General features: G+C 40.5%; 1 protein-coding gene across 4 annotated transcripts in view; it reads left to right on the top strand.

The window, feature by feature from the left end:
* The window catches only part of PHACTR1 (phosphatase and actin regulator 1), a 445,132-nt gene that overhangs the window by 77,508 nt on the left and 345,623 nt on the right, over positions 1–22,001 (top strand). The window contains exon 1 of one of the 4 annotated variants that reach the window (XM_089682317.1): positions 19,455–19,606. The exons of the other annotated variants lie outside the window; for them this stretch is intronic. The gene's annotated coding sequence lies outside the window, so the exon portion shown is untranslated. Of the gene's footprint in view, positions 1–19,454; positions 19,607–22,001 lie in introns of those variants that run through there. 4 annotated transcript variants of the gene reach the window in all.

Here is a 22,001-nt window from a genome sequence, read left to right as displayed (position 1 = left end):
CAGAGACGAGGGGATGCTGTGGCTGCACAAAGAGGTGCAGGATCTGTAGGAGGAGTTTTGTATTTCCTTTCTGCTGCCAACTGCTGAGACAAGGTGGGAGCAGAGATGAGAGGGTGCCACAACTGCAGGAGAGGTGCAAGGGCCACATGAAATGACCTGGTGGGTCAGATTTGGTCTGCAGGCCTTGTGTATGACACATGTGCCTTAGGGTCTATTTCAGTGGGCTTTTGTTCATGTGAAAACTGCATCTCTATGCATACAAGTCATTGTAGAAGCAACTTGATGTAGATTGAGGCATCTTAGAAGGAGATTAAATTTAGGTCAGAAGGATGTCAACTGCAGGCCATGCTCCATGCAGATTTTAGCTTTGTAGCTAACAAGGCAGGGGACATGGGGACATGAGACCACCTCTTTCACACAGAAAACAGCAGGTCTTATGTGCAGCTGAATGCCAGAGCAATATATTTTATGCTTGGGATGGGGCTAAATTATACATTCAAATAAAGTACTTTTTTAGCTTTAGCTTTTCTAATAAATCCTCAGTTAGGCTTTATGTCTCAAGGCAGTGACGTCAAGCCTCCAACTGATTGAGTGTGGCTGAGTGTGCCTGGGATCAAAAGGGAACACAAAAGGTTTTTTTGGGGATAATAAAAGTAAGATCAGGAACCACAAAGCAACTGCTCTTATTTTTGACATTTTAAAAAAGGCTAACAGATTCACTTCATCTATACAACAAGTAATATATTATCAAAGTCTGATGCTAGTGTTTTATCCAAAATGCAATAATCTTTAAAAATTTCGATATTTTGGGATTGAATCTATGTATAATACTGAACTATTTTTACTTTGCATTCCTGCCAATATCTTACTAAAAGTGAGAGTATGGGTTGAGACAGACTAGTTGTAAAGACAATCAGGACACATTTACATTAAAGTTGCTAAAGCCTTTTTATGTTTTATATTGCTTTGGAAGAATGTTTCTAAATTCATGTCTGCAGGTAAATCTGATGTATTCACGTCTATAGGCATTTATCCACTAAAAAAGATCTACAATATGTGCAGGTATGTGTCCCATTCAATGGACTCATGTAAAACATAAGAACGAGTACCCTGAAGATGAGAAGTCTGTGCTGGGGCCTGATACTGCCTAAACAATGACTTATAGCTATAATCGACTGCCGAAAAATAAATCAAACATTTAAAGATTGTATGCCAAATCTGCCTCCTTTTTGTCTAAAGCCACCACAATGTCTGCTTTCCACTTGTGTTTGATAGAGCATGGCATGACTGACTACTTAATAAGGTAGCATAAAGAAGGGAGATCAGCCCAATATCATTAGGGCATTTAAGTTGTGAAAGAAAGTTTGCATGATCCTAATTCTTTCTATAAAATATGTTTAAAGTGGACATTGTATCAAAGTGTAAAGTATCACTATTTAGCAGAGTCCCCAACCCCGTGTAAAAAAGCAAGGACATGATTTTTTTTAAATTAGAAGGAAAACAAAAATTTGCTCACCTATACCCCTTACCTAGGCACCAATTATATCACTCAGTCTTCTGGGGGGATCCTGGAAAGGGTGAGAACCCCCAAATCTTACAAGAATCCCCTCTCGCACTGTGTAGAAACCCATTCTCTTAAGATTTTGGATCTTTAGCTTTTAAAGGATCTTGCAAGAAGGTTGACCAACATCACCATGTCTAGAAAAGGATGCCAGAAGCACAGGAATAAGATACAAAACTTTTTTTTTTCTACTAATGTACTTTTTTTCCCAATGTTTTTATAGGGGTGGAGCTTTGCTACCTTGCATTTTTTTTTTTTTGCAAAGTCCACTTTAAGAAGGTATTGGAAATCTCAGGAAGCAGTCATTTACATTTTGTCTCATATTCTTAAGGAAATTTCACGCTGTAGTTAACAGAATGGATAGTGCTGTAAGCTAAAGCCAAGTAAGTTGTAATATCATTGGTTGCTTTTGATATCTACACATCACTGCATTATTAAATTACCTTATTATTAGTTTAAATAATAACGCCACCTTTGGGGAAAAAAATATAGCAAGTAGAAAAATAATATAGCATATGCAATTACTATACAAGCGATGTTGTAATTTAATGTTATTAAAAAGTACCTTTCCTTTTTAATCCGCAGTTCTATAATTACTGTAGAATTCAAGGCAATATTATTATTATACAGGATTTATATAGCGCCAATAGTTTGCTCAGCGCTTTACATTATAAAGGTAGACAATACAGCAACAATACAGTTCAATACAAGAGGGATAGGAGGGCCCTGCTCCTTGGAGCTTACAATATGGCAACCTGGGGGCGTTGAGTATACCAACATTGTACAGATTGCATTAAATTTTCAAAAATGTAATTTCCTGCTTGTGTGATTGGCTCTAAGATACAACCAATATGTGAGGCATCTCCTGCAATAAAAATGCAGGTTTTGGTGAGATACTCACAAAGGGTTAAATGTCTCTAAAGAGATGCAGACCTTACAACCTTTCCTATTAGAACACAGAAAGTATAGCAGCTGATTATGACGAATCGTTCAGAATCAATATGCAATTAGATTAGCGAAACAAACAGCTATTTCTTCACAGCAACAAATGTTAGGAATCTGCTGCAATTTTTTTTTATTACTCCTGTTTTCAGGGAGGTGTTTAGTGCACATTCCAGAAACGTACCCACCAAGAGGATCAAGTGTTGTCCCACTGGTCTTCTGCCGCTGCTTGGTCCAGCACCGCCATGTTGTTTTTGACAACATCGAGAGGCCGCCAGGTCTTGCAGGTTCATCCGGTACAAATACTGATGAGGCTGTGCTAGGTATGCCCCCCCCCTTTGTGAATGAAGAGCTATGCCTCCTGGGATATTTGACATGCATAACTCAGGAGACACAGCAAGCGCTGCGGCTGTCATTCGACTAGGCAAGTGACGTGCATGGGGGGGAGGGGGGTTCACATTTTGCATTTAGAAAAAATGTTTTAAAAAAGCTTTATTTAACCATTTCCCGACCACCCTATAGCAGATACACTGCTACATGGCAGCACGGGTGCGCAAAATCACATATATATATATATATATATATATATATATACACGTGATTTTGCATTTCTGGGTAGGGGGTGCAAGCAAGGCACGCATGTGCCCTACCCGCTCCACCATGCACGGCTGTGGCTGTAAATCACCAGGTCCCAGCCAGTGAGTATCTCCGATGGGAGAAGAACTGTTTGTAAAAAAAACAGTTCTCTTCCCTGTCAGCTTGTGCGCACTGCTTTGGATGGCTGTGCACAGCACAGCCATGCAAAGCAGTGTGATTATAGTGAAGCACACGGACACAGCTTATAGTGAAACAGCACACAGTTAACCCTTTGATCGCCCTCATGTTAACCCCTTCCTGCCCAGTGCCATTAGATCAGCCCTTTTTATTAGCACTGATCACTGTATTGGTGTCACTTGGGATGTCAGCGACACCAAATCAGTTCCCCCCAGTGTCAGAATGCCCGCCACAGTCCCTCAGTCCCGCAATAAGTCGCTGATCGCCGCCATTACTAGTAAAAAAAAAATTCCAGTATCTATACCGCCATTTGTAAGTATTATAACTTTCACGTAAACCAATTCATTTACACGTATTGAGATTTTTTTTAGCAAAGACGTGTAGCAAAATACATTTTGGCCTACATTTATGATAAAATTAGATTTTTGATTTTTTTACTGGTCATGTTTAATAGCAAAAAGTAAAACATATTGTTTATTTCTCAAAATTATCGGTCTTTTTTTATAGAGCAAAAAATAAAAAATGCACAGGTTATCAAATACCACCAAAAGAAAGCTCAATTCATGGGGGAAAAAAGGACGTACAGTTCATTTGGGTGCAGTGTTGCATGACTGCACAATTGTCAGTTAAAATAACACAGCGCCGTAAAGGAAAAAATGGCCTGGTCAGGAAGGGGGGTAAATCCTCAGGAGGGCAAGTGGTTAAGCAGGGGAGGGGTGGATTGGAGAGAAGTTTGTTCTGAGGGTGAAGAGCTAGCCTTGGGGTGGCATTTTTCAGGGGGGCATCGCTGCCATCTGGAAGAAGAGACATCAGTGATATGTCACTTACTACAGCAGAGCCCGCACTAAGGGATACAATGAGGACTGAGAGTATCAGGCCTCCCCGGTGACAGTGCTGTCCTCCGGGATCATCACCCAGCCACGGCTTCCCACCACCACACATTGAGGAGAGCTCCGGGAGCACCAACCCTCAGAGCTGCCTACAGCCTGGCTGGGCGTGCTGCATGCCGGGAGTTGTAGTCCTTCCCTCGCCTCTGACCTGCCGCCTCCACAAGACAGGACTACAATCTCAACAGGCTGTGCGAGGCCGAGGCTTGGCCACCTCTGCTTTCACAGAGAAGGGAAATGCAGCTGTGAGGAGGATACATGCCAGCAATACATGGCCCCCCTCTCCACCTCTACCCCGTTGCTGGGCCTGGTGAGTGATCTCCATCCTACTATTGTGTATACCATGTATAACATAGTAGGGGGGGAGAGCTGACAGATACTAACTGGATACTGCCAGGTGACTAACTCATATCACTGACTGACACCTTCACACTGCTCATATCACTGACTGACACCTTCACACCTCTCATATCAATGACTGACACCTTCACACTGATCATATCACTGACTGACACCTTCACACCTCTCATATCAATGACTGACACCTTCACACTGCTCATACCACTAACTGACACCTTCTCACCGCTCATGCTGATACCATTAACTGACACCTTCTCACCACACATATTACTAACTGACACCTTCACACCACTCATACCACTGACTGACACCTTCACACTGCTCATACCACTAACTGATATCTTCTTACTGCTCATATCACTAACTGACACCTTCACACTGCTCATACCACTAACTGACACCTTCTCACTGCACATACCACTGTCTGACACCTTCACACAGCTCATACCACTAACTGACTGCTCATACCACTAACTGACTGCTCATACCATTACCTGACACCTTCTCACTGCTCATACCACTAACTAACACCTTCGCACAGCTCATACCACTAATGACACTTTCACACCACTCATACCACTAAATGGCACCTTCACACTGCTCATACCATTAACTGACACCTTTACATCACTCATACCACTAATGACACCTTCACACTGCTCATACCACTAAATGACACCTTCACACCGCTCATACCACTAACTGACACATTCACACCACTCATACCATTAACTGACACCTTCACACTGCTCATACCACTAATGACACCTTCACACCACTCATACCACTAACTGACACCTTCACACTGCTCATACCATTGACACCTTCACAGAAAGATTTGACCGACCACCAAGTTCTGCTCAGTGAATGTTGGTGCACTGGAGACAGCAGGTGTGCACTGGGGAGGGTCCACTTAATGCTAAAAACTGGTTATGAGTGGTAGGCATGATTCATTCAACACAAACAATACACCCTTGTTCTTCATATTAGTAAGAACAAGATGGGGCATATTTATAAAGCAGTGAATCTGACATTCACCAAACATTTACAAGTGGTTAATTATTCTGTGTTATTTAAAACACACAAACCAAGGAGATTCCCCTGCAGTGAACCTTTGGTGAATGTCACATTCACTGCTTTATATTAATAACCCTAATTATTTTCTTTAATTGAAGCAATTTGGCAAACACTCTATAGATATATGTTTTACATGTGACTAACATGCTTGCAGTATATTCAATATATTAGTTATATTTGTAGACTTTCGACAACCATGCAATGCAAGCATTATATGTATGATTAGTTTCATTTACTTTAGAGTTATGGCTTTGCTTATTTGTGTGATTATTCCTTTCAACTGGCAAATGTTCATTTACATCTTAATAAGGACGCTAGTTGTACTAATAGAATATGAAGACTTATTATGTGGTTGTGCTGCATGTATAATAATCTGGGAATCTTCAGAATGTATCATTATATGAGGATTATACCTCCAGTGTCAAGCAAACAGCTTACAATTTTAGCTTTACTGTCTTATCATGACATGATTGAAGCATTGGCCTCCAAATCAGAGTGGTAAATGTATTTCTAAGCCATGGAAATTTACCATGAAATTACTGTTTAAAGTGCTTTTATTGTATGGGACTGTCATAAACTCAATTGTCAGTTAAAATAACACAGCGCCGTAAAGGAAAAAATGGCCTGGTCAGGAAGGGGGGTAAATCCTCAGGAGGGCAAGTGGTTAAGCAGGGGAGGGGTGGATTGGAGAGAAGTTTGTTCTGAGGGTGAAGAGCTAGCCTTGGGGTGGCATTTTTCAGGGGGGCATCGCTGCCATCTGGAAGAAGAGACATCAGTGATATGTCACTTACTACAGCAGAGCCCGCACTAAGGGATACAATGAGGACTGAGAGTATCAGGCCTCCCCGGTGACAGTGCTGTCCTCCGGGATCATCACCCAGCCACGGCTTCCCACCACCACACATTGAGGAGAGCTCCGGGAGCACCAACCCTCAGAGCTGCCTACAGCCTGGCTGGGCGTGCTGCATGCCGGGAGTTGTAGTCCTTCCCTCGCCTCTGACCTGCCGCCTCCACAAGACAGGACTACAATCTCAACAGGCTGTGCGAGGCCGAGGCTTGGCCACCTCTGCTTTCACAGAGAAGGGAAATGCAGCTGTGAGGAGGATACATGCCAGCAATACATGGCCCCCCTCTCCACCTCTACCCCGTTGCTGGGCCTGGTGAGTGATCTCCATCCTACTATTGTGTATACCATGTATAACATAGTAGGGGGGGAGAGCTGACAGATACTAACTGGATACTGCCAGGTGACTAACTCATATCACTGACTGACACCTTCACACTGCTCATATCACTGACTGACACCTTCACACCTCTCATATCAATGACTGACACCTTCACACTGATCATATCACTGACTGACACCTTCACACCTCTCATATCAATGACTGACACCTTCACACTGCTCATACCACTAACTGACACCTTCTCACCGCTCATGCTGATACCATTAACTGACACCTTCTCACCACACATATTACTAACTGACACCTTCACACCACTCATACCACTGACTGACACCTTCACACTGCTCATACCACTAACTGATATCTTCTTACTGCTCATATCACTAACTGACACCTTCACACTGCTCATACCACTAACTGACACCTTCTCACTGCACATACCACTGTCTGACACCTTCACACAGCTCATACCACTAACTGACTGCTCATACCACTAACTGACTGCTCATACCATTACCTGACACCTTCTCACTGCTCATACCACTAACTAACACCTTCGCACAGCTCATACCACTAATGACACTTTCACACCACTCATACCACTAAATGGCACCTTCACACTGCTCATACCATTAACTGACACCTTTACATCACTCATACCACTAATGACACCTTCACACTGCTCATACCACTAAATGACACCTTCACACCGCTCATACCACTAACTGACACATTCACACCACTCATACCATTAACTGACACCTTCACACTGCTCATACCACTAATGACACCTTCACACCACTCATACCACTAACTGACACCTTCACACTGCTCATACCATTGACACCTTCACAGAAAGATTTGACCGACCACCAAGTTCTGCTCAGTGAATGTTGGTGCACTGGAGACAGCAGGTGTGCACTGGGGAGGGTCCACTTAATGCTAAAAACTGGTTATGAGTGGTAGGCATGATTCATTCAACACAAACAATACACCCTTGTTCTTCATATTAGTAAGAACAAGATGGGGCATATTTATAAAGCAGTGAATCTGACATTCACCAAACATTTACAAGTGGTTAATTATTCTGTGTTATTTAAAACACACAAACCAAGGAGATTCCCCTGCAGTGAACCTTTGGTGAATGTCACATTCACTGCTTTATATTAATAACCCTAATTATTTTCTTTAATTGAAGCAATTTGGCAAACACTCTATAGATATATGTTTTACATGTGACTAACATGCTTGCAGTATATTCAATATATTAGTTATATTTGTAGACTTTCGACAACCATGCAATGCAAGCATTATATGTATGATTAGTTTCATTTACTTTAGAGTTATGGCTTTGCTTATTTGTGTGATTATTCCTTTCAACTGGCAAATGTTCATTTACATCTTAATAAGGACGCTAGTTGTACTAATAGAATATGAAGACTTATTATGTGGTTGTGCTGCATGTATAATAATCTGGGAATCTTCAGAATGTATCATTATATGAGGATTATACCTCCAGTGTCAAGCAAACAGCTTACAATTTTAGCTTTACTGTCTTATCATGACATGATTGAAGCATTGGCCTCCAAATCAGAGTGGTAAATGTATTTCTAAGCCATGGAAATTTACCATGAAATTACTGTTTAAAGTGCTTTTATTGTATGGGACTGTCATAAACTCAATGCTACTAAAATTCAGGTGTCAAATGTATTCCTTAGAGTATCTGCTTGCCTCTGATCTGGTCATAACTGACATGATTTGAACTTTAACTCTTGCTGTGGTTCAGGTGCTGCTACGTATGTTTTAACCAACAGAGCCCATTACAGTGTTAGAAACACATAGAAAATATTTTTCAAATGTGGTTTACTGAAATAGAAATATGTTTTTACAGATGAGCAGTTCTTCTCGGCAGCATCTTTATTCTATGCTTTTGATTGAGGACCATTCTACGTGTTTCTTTTAAAAGCTATCGATTGAGTGAATTGATCTTTAGAAATCCAAACATTACTTAGGCTCCCAGTCCAGTGATCAAAACCTGGTTGAGGCGCACACAATTACAATAACCAATAGGTATACCTAGTGTATTTGAAACCTGGTGGGTCATTTTAACCTCACTTCATCTATAAATCAAAAATATTTTAGTAATAATAAAAACACATGTATAGTATATACAGTATCCCTCACTCACTGAGTAGAAAACTGTATAAAATATGCTTCCATTTGCAGGGCAGTATCAGTCAATAACGGGGTGGTTGAGGCTTTACTCACAATCGGTAAGAGGACGAATGACGGTCATTTTGGTGGTCAATATAAAGGAAATGGCATTCTTAACCACCAATGAAAGGGACATTTTTTTCCCTTACGTTGGTGGTTAGTGTGCAGAATGTTGGACTTTTCCCACTGACAAACTATATAAGCTGCTTTCTTTCTTCCACCGATTACCGATATAAGGGGTCTTTGTAGCATTGATAGTCACTTAGTAAATGTCCTTTTTTAGTGTCAGTGGAGGAGCTGATATTTAATTGTGAGAACAGCAGCCATCTCCTGTCCAGTGTACTGTTGATGAAGGCTCCCCCAAGTGACATCACTACCAAAGCTATGCAGGTACTGTTGGGTAGAATGACAATCCACCTTGTGTTTGCACCCCAAATAAACCCTGTAACTGGCTGTACCAGTGACAGAGCACACCACTACCCTGCTGTTATTTGCTACTGAAATTGTAGGGGAAGCAGCAGCACTGGATGATAGAAAATATGAATCATACCATGTACCTTGCAGATATTAGCAGGTTATTGCAACAGAAGAAGGAAAAATCTAGAAGAGAACAAACAGTTCTGAAGCACTGGGGGAGGAAATGGATCCTCTAGCTGGTCTTGCCACAGAAATTTGCAATACAGTTTAAAAATATTCTTCCCAAATATACATATATTTTATATATATATATATATATATACTGCATGTTGAAATGCATTTTTTATATATTTCAAAATATATGAAGAATATTTCTAAAAGTATATATTTTTTAAATATATTCTTCAGATTTTTTTAACATATAAAAAAGCCATTTTAACATATATTTTTACATATATTTGTAAATACATTCCAAAAATGTAGCTCGGGGTAAAATGTCAGTACCAAAAGCGGTAACCCCGAGCTACACTCGGGCTTACCATGCAGCGCTGCATAGGGAGTCCCTGCAGCACTTACCTTGTCCTTGGCTCCCGCGATGTGTCCCCTGCAGTGTCCCCGGCCATCTCCTCCGGCCAATGCCAGCATTCGCCTCCTGTGTTCCAGTCCCTGTGACGTCGGGACGTACAGGCGCTGCCGGCGGCGGGAAATTTGAAAATTTAAAAACAATGTCATTTTTTTCAAAACGATTTTACATAGTAAAACATTGCTGTTTCAACCCATTTCACATACATTTTGTCCCTAGTGCTTTGTCCTGTCCTCTGTTTGCATTTTGATTGCATTTTGATTGTTCTTTCTGCCTGGAAATGTAGAAAAGTCCATGGCATCCAAAAAGTGTCCCTTTAGGTCAAAAGCGGGTTTAGATCAGCTAGAGAACAGCGATAGTAAATCAGAACCACTTGCAGAATTGAGTGATAATGATTCGTGGAGAAATTCGTCATCAGACACTGAAAACGATTTTGCGACTTTGCTCAGTGATGTGCGAACTTTGCGCTATATTTCAAATTTCAGTGTTTTTGGTTTGATTATATTATTGAATTAAATGTATGATTTAGAATCTTGTTCAGGCAGATTTCAGTGAGTTATTCCTAAAAATTACAGCCTACAATAAAAAAACTACATATTTCCATGCAAAATAATGGTACCGCTTTCAGCACCAAAAATATGAAATAATCATACCGCTAGGGAGGTTAAGCGGAAGACCACCTCTCTGACAGAAAAGGATCACTGTTGCTCTAGGAATAAGAAAACTACTGCTACGGAAGTGACTGAAGAGCTCGATCATAGTCCCGTGAAGACTGAGCTTGAGCTCTGCAGTCACTTTTGCAGCAGTTGTTTTCTTATTCCGGGTCGCAATCCTGTGGAACGTCATTTTTATCTCTTTCGGTCAGTTGACCATGTCGACTGCACTTATGCTTATCAGATGACGTTTTCCCGGAAACTGTCACAAAGGCACCAGCTAAGCGGGGCACCAACAATTCGCCCTCTTTGAAGCTCAGTAACCTCTGACATGACTCTGTATTACTAGCAGCGCATCTAGTGAATGACAAAAGTGAGGCTGCCCACCGGTTGGCTAGGTGTCTCATCACACAGCGGAAGCAAAAGAGTGTTACATCATTTCCGCTTTCAATGCTTTTCATGCCTTCAAATCATGTTGTGTTATCATTTTTGTGTCCAACCCTATATAATTATATATAGGTTTTTAACACATTAACAGCACTCATAGCATTATGCACAGCAAGCCAATTTCTTTTCATGTTTATCTAAAACAATTTTTGTAAAATACTGTACATTTCCCTTTAAAGTGATTGTAAAGCTTGATTCTTAGTTCAATAAAATAACAAACATGGTATACTTACCTTCTGTGTGTAATGGCTTTTCACAGAGCAGCCCCCATCCTCCTCTTCTGGGGTCCCCTACCAGCGCTCCCAGCTCCTCCCCCCTGATAAGTGCCCCCCATAGCAATTTGCTGTGGGGGCACGCATGCTGTCTCCAACCATTCACATACAGAGCATGGCTCGGCTCATCCCTGCACCCGCCTCTCCTCACGGGCTGTGTTTGGCAGAAGCCAAGCAGAAGGAAGAGAGCCACTGCTCTCATGCACATTGCTGGATTGAGATGGGGCTCAGGTAAATATAAGGGGGGCTTGGGGTAGAGCAGAACGCATAATGTTTTTTTCCTAATGCAGAGAATGCATTAAGGTAAAAAAAAAACCTTCTAGCTTTACAAGCACTTTAAAAGAAAACAATTCTTCAGATGTAAATTCCCAATGCAATGTTACTATCCATATAGACTAACAGCCCACAAGACTTCTTCTTAATTAATCTTTTCCTTTGTATAACTTGACAAAGAAGCAAATATCAGCATATTGCTGAGTTATTTTGTGTTTAGTGAATCATAATAGTAAGTGCAGAGGAGACTGCCTGTTTAGCATAGATTTTCCATTTGCAAATAAATGGGTGTAATAGTAGTGCAGTTAAAATGTTGTGTGGTTACATTATCAGCATACTCAGTGCTGCTTTATTAAAATGTTTGTCTAGATGATTAAGTGAAGTCCTATTCTAAGATAAGTAGATCTTTATTTTTTACTCTAGGTTCTTCTCATATTAACTGAAGACATTGGTCAGCACTTATGATGCCAACTTACTGATTAATTTTTGAAGGAATACCAATAAATCATCATATTTTATACCTCTTTCTCTTGCTTTTCTTTTTTAAAAAATATGTAGGAATTACTGATATAACGTTTTAGTGATTTGTTGCTTAATTTATTTTGCATTGTCATCTTAATACAATTATCTTAAGAGACAATAGAAAATATTGCATCCAGGACTGAATTTCCATCACTGAAGCCTCTATGTACACTTTTTTTGCAGCATCTTTTTTCTAGCTTCACCTCTTTTGCACGTTTTACTTATATAAATCTGGCGCAGGATATTGTGACAATAATTAAATAAGTCTATATGTGCTGACTGTATTTCCTCGGATGATAGCAAAAATTGTTGGCTAATAGTTAGGGGGAAAGTTACCTTTTTTCTTGTGCCAGTTTTAAGCACATACCTAATGTGACAAATGATAAATCCAGCTGAGTTCATCTATTGCATTAACTACTGTACTAAATCTCTCTTATTTTTGTACTCCTTCTTGAATGTTTGCACACCTTCTCATTATTACCAACACAACATTTGAACACATCAATATAACATTTAAGTTATATTGTAAATCTTTTACCTAGGCAACAGAAGCTGAACATATATTGTAAATATTCATAATATCTACAATAATATGCAAAAACAATCAGTAGATCTAGAATGTTAGGTATTTATATGATAACGCCTTTAAAAGTGAGACTTGTTCACCTCCCCTCTTACCGCTCAAGTCTCCATCTAGATTACTGAGTTCACCCATGTTTTTAAAAGAGAAGTATGTTTTGGGGGTTTTTTCCCCACAAATTATACTTACCTAGGTGGCTGCAGCATTGGTCCGATGCTAAATCTGTCCCCTGCCGGCTCTAAGTGTGAGAACTCAACAATCACACGACCGCTGATTGCTGAGTTCTCACCGCCACTGTGAGCAGAGAGAGGTGACTGCCAGTCGCCACTGTCTGCTCTGCCCCCAAGGCTGAGCTAGGTGCTGTTCCAGACTCCAGATCCCAAACTTTAAAGTCGGGATATTTCCCCAGCTTGGACCACTGTCAGCTAAAAAGGGGTCACAAGAGTCAAGAACAAACTGCATTCTTGTGATCCACAGAAGAAGTACAGCAAAAAAAGGTATGGCTGTACGTCTTCTTTAAAGGTCCATCGGTGGGCTTTCGACTTGGTAGGAGATAAATCTGAGTTCAAAATTTACAAAAAAAGTGGAATGTATATAACTTAAGTTGCCTATATTTCTGGATATATTGATAGTTTTTACATTCAGCGTAAGCTTTGCTTGTGCATTTTTTTCTTGTGTTCTTAGTGTTAATTCCCAGGTTTGGGTCAAGTGTTCTTTAAGAAAAAAGGCAATTACAGGTTTGCAGCGTCTAAAGACTGACAGAGCAAATATAGTACATACCAACCACAGGCCGAGACATGAGATGCCAAACGCCACTAACCCCTCATCTGCCGCACTCATAACGCTGTCTTGTGGAGGGTCCAGCATGATAATACTATCTTGTGGATGGGAGGGGTGATGTGCGCAGAAACAACATCACTCCTCATTAGCTGGTGGGCAGAGCTCAAGAAGGGTTACGCAAGAGGTGAGTGTGACAGAGCTCTTAAGGCTGCCTGAGCTCAGCAGCATTACGGTCCCCTGTCCCTCAAAACTGGGGTAATGCATTATGCCAGGGTTTCTCAACCTTTTTATCTTCGAGGAACCCCTGGCAAAAGGTTTGAGATCTCAGGTAATCCCTGAAATAAGGGTATGATCCGTAAGTTGTTGATAATAATTAGTTTTAGAAATAGCAATAAATAAAATAATAAATAAAACGTATTTAATGTGAAACGTGTGCTTTCTTTTTCTGCAGAGATAATCCACTCTGGGTCCAACTTGGGATAAACAGTGTGGGGGGGGGGCAACAGGGCAGGGTACAGGGGCTCAGGAGGATACACTACATGAGGGGGGGGAAGCAGGGCACATTACATGGAAGCAGGGCACATTATGTGGGAACAGGGCACATTACACAAGAGTTGGGCACATTGCGGGGGGGGGGAGTTACATTATGTGGGAAAAGGGCACATTGCATGGAGGCAGGGCACATTACATGAGACAGAGCACAGGGCACATTACATAAGACAGGGCACATTACATGGGACAGGGCACGAGGCACATTACATAGGACAGGGCACTTTGCATGGGACAGGGCACTTTGCATGGGACAGGGCAAGTGACATGGGACAGGGTATGTTACATGGGACAGGGCACTTTACATGGGACAGGGCACATTACATGGGACAGGGTACTTTACATGGGGCAGGGCACAGGACACGTTATATGGGACAGGGCGTGTTACATGAGACAGGAAACATTACCTGGGACAGGGCACATTACATGAGACAGGGCACAAGGCACGTTACATGGGACACGGCACATTACATGGAACAGAGCACAATACATGGGACAGGGCACTTTCAATGGGACAGGGCACATTACATGGGACAGGGCACATTACATCAAGGCCACAGAAAATAAAGGTCGCAAAAATTTAAAACAAATGACAGATTGCAAAAGATAGCAAAAAAACTCTTCAAATATATTAATATTAATAAGGTCCGGTTCAAGCATGTAGGCCCTTTACAACATAATCTAGAGTGGGTGATTGGGGACAAAGAGAAGGCAAATTTATTAAATACCTTCTTCAGCTCTGTGTATACAAAGGGGGAGCTATTGTCCATAATAAGCATGGTATTGACACAGCTCCAGATGATCCACATTGGCTCACAGTTGATATGATCCAAAAATATTTAGACAGTATAAAGGTGAATAAAGCACCTGGACCGGATGGCATAGACCCATGGGTCATTAAAGAATTGAGCTCTGTCATTTCAAAGCCATTATTCATAATTTTTAGGGACTCTTTAATGACTGGCATAGTACCACTGCATTGGTGTAAGGCCAATGTGGTGCCAATATTTAAAAAGGGGTCAAAATGTTTACCAAGTAATTACAGACCTGTTAGTTTAACCTCTATAGTTGGGAAGATACTGGAGAGTTTAATAAAAGACCACATAGATGAGTTCTTGCTGGAAAAAAATGTTTTAAGCAACAGACAGCGTGGATTCATGAAAGACAGAAGTTGTCAAACAAATCTGATTTCTTTTTATGAGGGGGTGAGCAAAACCTTGGACAGAGGGGTGGCGGTGGACGTGGTATTCTTGGATTTTGCAAAAGCGTTTGACACAGTTCCCCACACATGGCTAATGTGTAACGTAAAGTCTACAGGCTTGGAAAAATCTGTATGTGAATGGATAGAAAACTGGCTAAAAGATCGTATTCAGAGAGTAGTGGTTAATGATTCATACTCTGAATGGTCTAGGGTTGTCAGTGGTGTACCCCAAGGTTCAGTGTTGGGACCCTTACTTATTAATATATTTATAAATGATATAGGGTCTGAGATTATAAATACCATTTCAGTCTTTGCAGATGACACCAAGCTGTGCAGTGGAATAACGTCCTTACAGGATGTCTTCAACTTACAAGCTGACCTCAATGCACTGTTTATTGGGTAACTATGTGGCAAATGAGGTTTAATGTTGATAAATGTAAGGTTATGCACTTGGGGGCTAAGAATATGCATGCATCATACATACCGGGGGTACAACTGGGGGAATCAATGGTGGAGAAGGATCTGGGAGTTCTGGTAGATCACAAGCTTAATAATGGCATGCAATGCCAAGCCGCGGTTTCTAAAGCGAGCAAAATCCTCTTTTGTATTAAAAGAGGTATAGACTCCAAAGAAAGAGGTATCATTTTTCCCCTGTACAAATCATTAGTAAAACCTCATCTGGAATATACAGTTCAGTTTTGGGCATCAATTCACAAAAAGAACATTGGGGAACTGGAGAAAGTACAGAGAAGGGCAACAAAACTGATAAGAGGCATGGAGGAGCTCAGCTATGAGGAAAGATTAGAGGAACTGAATGTATTCTCTCTTGAGAAGAAGAGATTAAGGGGGGATATGACCAACATGTATAAATACATCAGTGGTTCATATAGTGAACTCGGTGTAGAGCTATTCACCCTGAGGTCATCACAGAGGACAAGGAGGCATTCTTTACGTCTGGAGGAAAAGAAATTTAATCTCCAAACACGGAAAGGTTTCTTCACAGTGAGAGCTGTGAAAATGTGGAATAGGCTCCCTCAAGAGTTGGTTCTGGCCAGCTCAGTGGATTACTTTAAAAAAGGCCTGGATTCTTTCTTAGATACGCAGAGTATAACTGGATACTAACATTTATAGGTAAAGTTGATCCACATCCCTTATTGTAAAGACACTGAAAAATACAGAACTCCAACCAAAGAAATAAATGGGACTTTTAAGGTACCATACCAACAACAGTCATAACTATTTCGGAAAAAATAGCTTTATCACACAATATTAAAAAACATGATTGTAGTACAAAAACTGAGCATAAACATGCTCCCTAAAAACATATACCATTACACAGTATAACAATAAGGAAATTAATCTTGATGTAAGTAGATCCACGGTTACATGTTAAGCCAATAAAGAGATTACATTTTGATGTAAATAACTCTGCCGTGTTTCACAGGGCAAAGCCCGCTTCCTCAGGGAGAGGAATATGTAAAGTGTAAATTTATTACATATTCTCATGTACCCTGAATATACCCTGAGGAAACGTGCTTTGCCCTGCAATTTAAATTCTTCATTGACTTTTTGTTGTACTATATAATGGTATATGCTCAGTTTTTGTACTACAATCATGTTTTTAATATTGTGTAATAAAGTCATTTTTGCTAAATATTTATGACTGTTGTTGGTATGATATCTTAAAAGTCCCATTTATTTCTTTGGTTGGAGTTCTGTATTTTTCAGTGTCTTTACAATAAGGGATGTGGTACCAGTAAAACTAAATGATAAGGTAGAGACCGTTGTCTATACGCGTCTCCTTCCCCTCTTTTTCTATATCATAAAAGAAAGTTTGATAGTAATCTACAACATTAGATTTAACCTTTAAAAGGTGGTATCATGAGGTCATGCAAGAGCTAAATGGAATACTCAGTTTACTTTCCTCACTCCCAACTGCTCCCAGAGTTTGTTTTGAAACTGCACTAAAGTATGTTAGTACCACTATCTTCCTGAACCACTCCCAAGACTTTGAATCCTTGGCCATGCTGATATACAATACTAATACTTTCTAGTAGTGATGAGATTTGGCCCGGTCTCAGTACGGTTGACACTCTATTATGATGTTAGGCCATACTGACCAGTAGAGACCTGAGATTCAGGGTCCCAAGACACTTGGTATGAGTAGGTAATCCTAGGTGCCTGCATTTCAGTCCTGGGATCAGTTTAGAAAGATGTTGGCAAAAATTGTTGTCAGGTACCAAGGTTGCCACCTTTTCTGGGGAAAAGTATTTAATTCTTATTGTATTCGTGTAGCACTACCCCCTTAGGAGTTGCTGAAGTTTTGGGTCTCCCTATAGTCCTGCATGGCCAGAAAACACACATTTTTCACAGACTTGGATTCCGAAGACAGTAAACAGTCCTTGAGCTTGGTTTTTCAATTTTATTAGGGGTATTGCACTTGGATAAAGTAGAGGGGTGTATGGGATGGCAACTATGTACAAGTCCAAGATAGGAAATTCTCCAGCCTCTCCTGGTGTACCACCCCAGATAAATCATTTTATTTATCCAGCTGTCTGGAGGAATCCCTGGGCAAGGGGATCAAAAGTTGACAGAAGACACAACTCTTCTGGTGGCTGCTCATCCAGTAAAGTCACCTTCATTTCTTCTTAAAACATATTCCACAAAACACTGTCAGACATCTCTCTCTCTTTATATATATATATATATATATATATATATATATATATATCTGTGTTTGACAATGTATTTTGAGCTATGACTAAGCACTAATGGGGCATGAAATGCTTTAGCTTGAGTCCTGTATCCCTGTCACGTTTTGTGGAATATGGTTTAAGAAAAAATAAAGGTGATTTTACTGGATGTGCGGCCATCAGAAGTATTTTGTCTACTGAAGTCTGGAGTGGACAGGGCTAGCACCCAGTACTTGGTGTGTGAATTGTAGCGGAAGAAGGGGCTGACCTAGAGCGGTGTTCATTGACTTTTTGTTATCCAAAGTTGAAACATTCAATGTAATAGTCCCAGGTGCAGAGCTGGTCAGGTTTCCCACCAGAATGCCCTCTCCCCTTGTTTAGCCCAGGGTGTGTAGGATTACTCATTTAGTCCTTGCATGTGAGCTGGTTGGGTTGGTGGCTATCTTCAGGTATTCTGCTGGGCTGGCTCCTTCCCTGGCTCCACAGGTGATCCTCCGTCTGGGGTCTGGTGGGGCTGAATGATCCTCCTTTCCCTTCCCACTGAGCCCCCTCCCAGGCTCCTGCATCTCAGCCTTCCTCACATCTTCCACCCGAACTCTCCTGCTGCTCAATCATACTTAAAGACTAAACTAGCCCCATGCCAAGCCTCCTGCTTGGGGATTGGCCAGAGTCCTGTAAATGTGCAGGTCATCCCCTAATCACCCCCGCCCCCTGCTTCTAGAATCTTCTCCAAATTTCAGAGCAGGGGGAGGTATCAGGGAACTCGCCTGCAGAGCCTCTCAGTCCTGACCTGAAGTTGGCCCTCTGACTCAGCCCAGGCTGCTACTCAGCCTTTCTAGCTGAAAGAAAAAACTAGCTAGCTCCCCCTAGGTAACCAGGGGGGTGCTACAATTGCAACAAGTCTCACTTTTACCTGCCATACCAATATAATACTGATTGGTGGAATTCTTATAAGACAATGACAAAATTAATGTGCTCCATGTGGTGTTTTTGGATTTAATATCTGTACTTCTGTTCATTTGAATGGTGCTTTGTGGCATTATTTTATTCCCTGACAGCAAGTAAAAAAAAAAAAAAAGCAAGAGCTGAATTGTCGTTAGCATCCATATAGCCTTAGAGAACTGTCAACACAGACACTACTGTATGCTTGTGATTAGGTAGAAATTTGTAAGCGTTTTCTATTAGGGTCAGCTGCTTGAGTTCTTTGGATTCTGCCAAGGCAACTGGTTAATTGCACTTCAAGATGCACCGCCTTGCTGCCATAAAATGATTGCAGTTTGCTCTAGTAGTTGATATTCTAGTGGCGTTCTCTCCTTTTCTCTTGGCACATCATGTAACGTGAACAATACTGAATGTTAAATACCCAGTATATTGCAATTAGCATAATGTTCCTAACTTATGGTTTTGTTAGGCTCAGCAGTATCCTAGCTGGTGTAAAACGACTTGCCTGTACACAGCCTGAATGAAGGCAGTGACAGTGAGCCAGTAGTGCACTGCAGCTCTGCAGGGATTGCAGAGAGATCAGAGCATTGATCAGGCAAGGCTCATCACGTTTCTCTGCTCTTCTGCTTCATCCAGGTTTAGGTTGACTGTGCACCAGGTATGACCAGAGATTTGTTGGGAGATCACTGCAGGTAATTACCTCATTCCATCCATCTCTCAAATTAGCAGCTAAGTGCAATGCTTTGAAAATGATACATGTCATCCACTGACATACTGATGTACTGTATACAATTCCTTTCACTTGTTATATATTTTACAGAAATATCGACATATAAGCTTCTGTATCATTTTGGAAAGGGGGGGTGATTAGGTCTTTGGTGTTTGGATAAACAATATATGATAGCAACATGTGCTATAGTTTGAACTGATCACCTGTATGATTAATATGTGACAGTCAGGCTGACTTTCTTTTCTTACAGTGATGGTTAAAAATAACTAATGGCTCAGTGGTGTGCGTCATACCTCTGCGAGAATAAATGCCTTCCTTTACACGTTAACAAGGAGCTGCCAATCAGCGTTGCACATTCCAAGGCTACTTGAACTATTGTACCCAAAAATACACTTGATAGGGCTTAGGCATCATGGTGGATTACCTTTCAGCAAAGCATGTACATAATGTCAAAATGAATACAGGATGCATGAAAAGCTTTTCTTTTCTTGTTTTTTTTAATTTACGCAAAACTGAATTTTGTAGCTATAAATTGTGTATTTACTCTCACCCGGAGTTTTTGGCTTTTACAATAGTAAAACTCCTAACACAAGGCAGGGATGTATTATTAAATCATGACTCACTAGGTCTACACTGTAAGTTCTGACAACGGTTACATGAGTACAGGAATTTGATTGTGCACTTCCAATTAGGAACAACTGCCTGTTAGCATCTGAATACAGCTCTGCTGTGACATGACCACAACATTGTCAAGTAATCAATAGCTATTCCAAAAATAAGTGCCCACTGAAAATATCTGCCATGGACAACACTGAAAATAATCTGATTTAACTTAATGACATAGCAATAAAAATCAAAACATGCTGGGTGTTTTATACTGATTAAAAAGTGAAATGTACATGCGAGTCCAAAAAATGTACATTGCTGTAGTCTTGTCCATAAGCTACTGAATCAAGTGATTTATATGCCGTGCCATATTGCGGACAGTGAAATCATCAAGCAAGAACATTTTAATACCCATATAAAATGTATTTACATTTTAATGCAATAGGTAGCTAAATGTCTGCATTGCAGTAGACAGTCCAGTCCTGCATATAGTTGAAGCCACAGAGATGCTGGACAGGAGTTTTAGATTTGTTTTGGCCAACGCATCAATTATGTGTATGTCTGAATTCTGAATCAGCTTGGTTGTTGTGTCTTTCATTAATTATGTATCACTTCTACTTTTCCAAAGTTAAGTATATCTTTGTAAGATGTAATTAAACTTATATTATGAAAACTGCCAAAAGAGAATTATGGAACCTTCTCTTCAAGGGCAAGATCAGACAAGCGCTGTTTACTTAGTACTTATTTTTGTAAAGGAGTACACATATTCAATCCCTAAAAAGATTTGGTTAAGGTCACTAGACTGGCATCCTTATAACTGGAATGTGGTGTGATGTTGAAACTATTGTGGTTGTCTATGCTAATGTTACATGGAGCCAGAGCCCGGGGCTAGATGTACTTTGTGTGCAACCTATGGTGTCACACAAGAGGCCCATCAGAAGGTAGAGGGCATGCCACATGGGGGTTCAGGTAGTCAGAATAGAGAAGAGCCATTCTACATTCTAGCCAGTGATGGATTATTCTGTCCAGGATCGATTTGCAAAGGGTTCAGTGAATTTTGCTTGACTCACTCAAACTTAGAGGTGAATCCCATGGGGGGGTTTTAGGGGGAGTAAATCTCATTGTTACATTTTGTCGCTTTTAAGGGCTAATAGGGAAACTAATACCAAGGGAAAACCACTGTTAATAGATTACAATGGACAGCCACTGTATCCACTTAATGACCATGCCTATTCCGACACTTGCAAATGTTTTGTTTAGCCAGTATTTTTTGCTAGAAAATTACTTAGAACTCACAAACATTACATAATTTTTAGCAGAGGCCATGGAGCATAAAATGGTGGTTATTGCACATTTTTTTGTCACGTGGTATTTGCACAGCAGTTTTTCAAATGCAATTTTTGGGGAAGAAATACACTTTAATGAATTAAAAAAAAATATATATATAACCCAATTGTTTTGTAAAATATAATTTTTTTTATTATTATTTATTTTATTACTTTTTTTTATTTTTACACTGAACCCTTTGCAAATCTATCCTGAGCTGATTAATCCATCACAATTCTGACCCAATTGTTTTGTAAAATATAAAAGATGATGTTATGCCAAGTAAATAGATACCCAACATGTCATGCTTTAAAACTGCATACGCCTGTGGAATGGCGTCAAACTATGGTACTTTGAAATCTCCATAGGCGTTGTTTTAAACATTTTTACAGGTTACCAGTTTAGAGTTACAGAGGATGTCCAGG

This window comes from Staurois parvus, unplaced genomic scaffold, assembly GCF_062004578.1.
Source record: "Staurois parvus isolate SC_StPar_1 unplaced genomic scaffold, SC_StPar_1.0 ptg000287l, whole genome shotgun sequence".
In the NCBI taxonomy this organism is placed as follows: Eukaryota; Metazoa; Chordata; class Amphibia; order Anura; family Ranidae; genus Staurois; species Staurois parvus.
The sequence above is the reverse complement of the archived record's forward strand: the minus strand, read 5'-3'. Positions and strand labels throughout refer to the sequence as shown.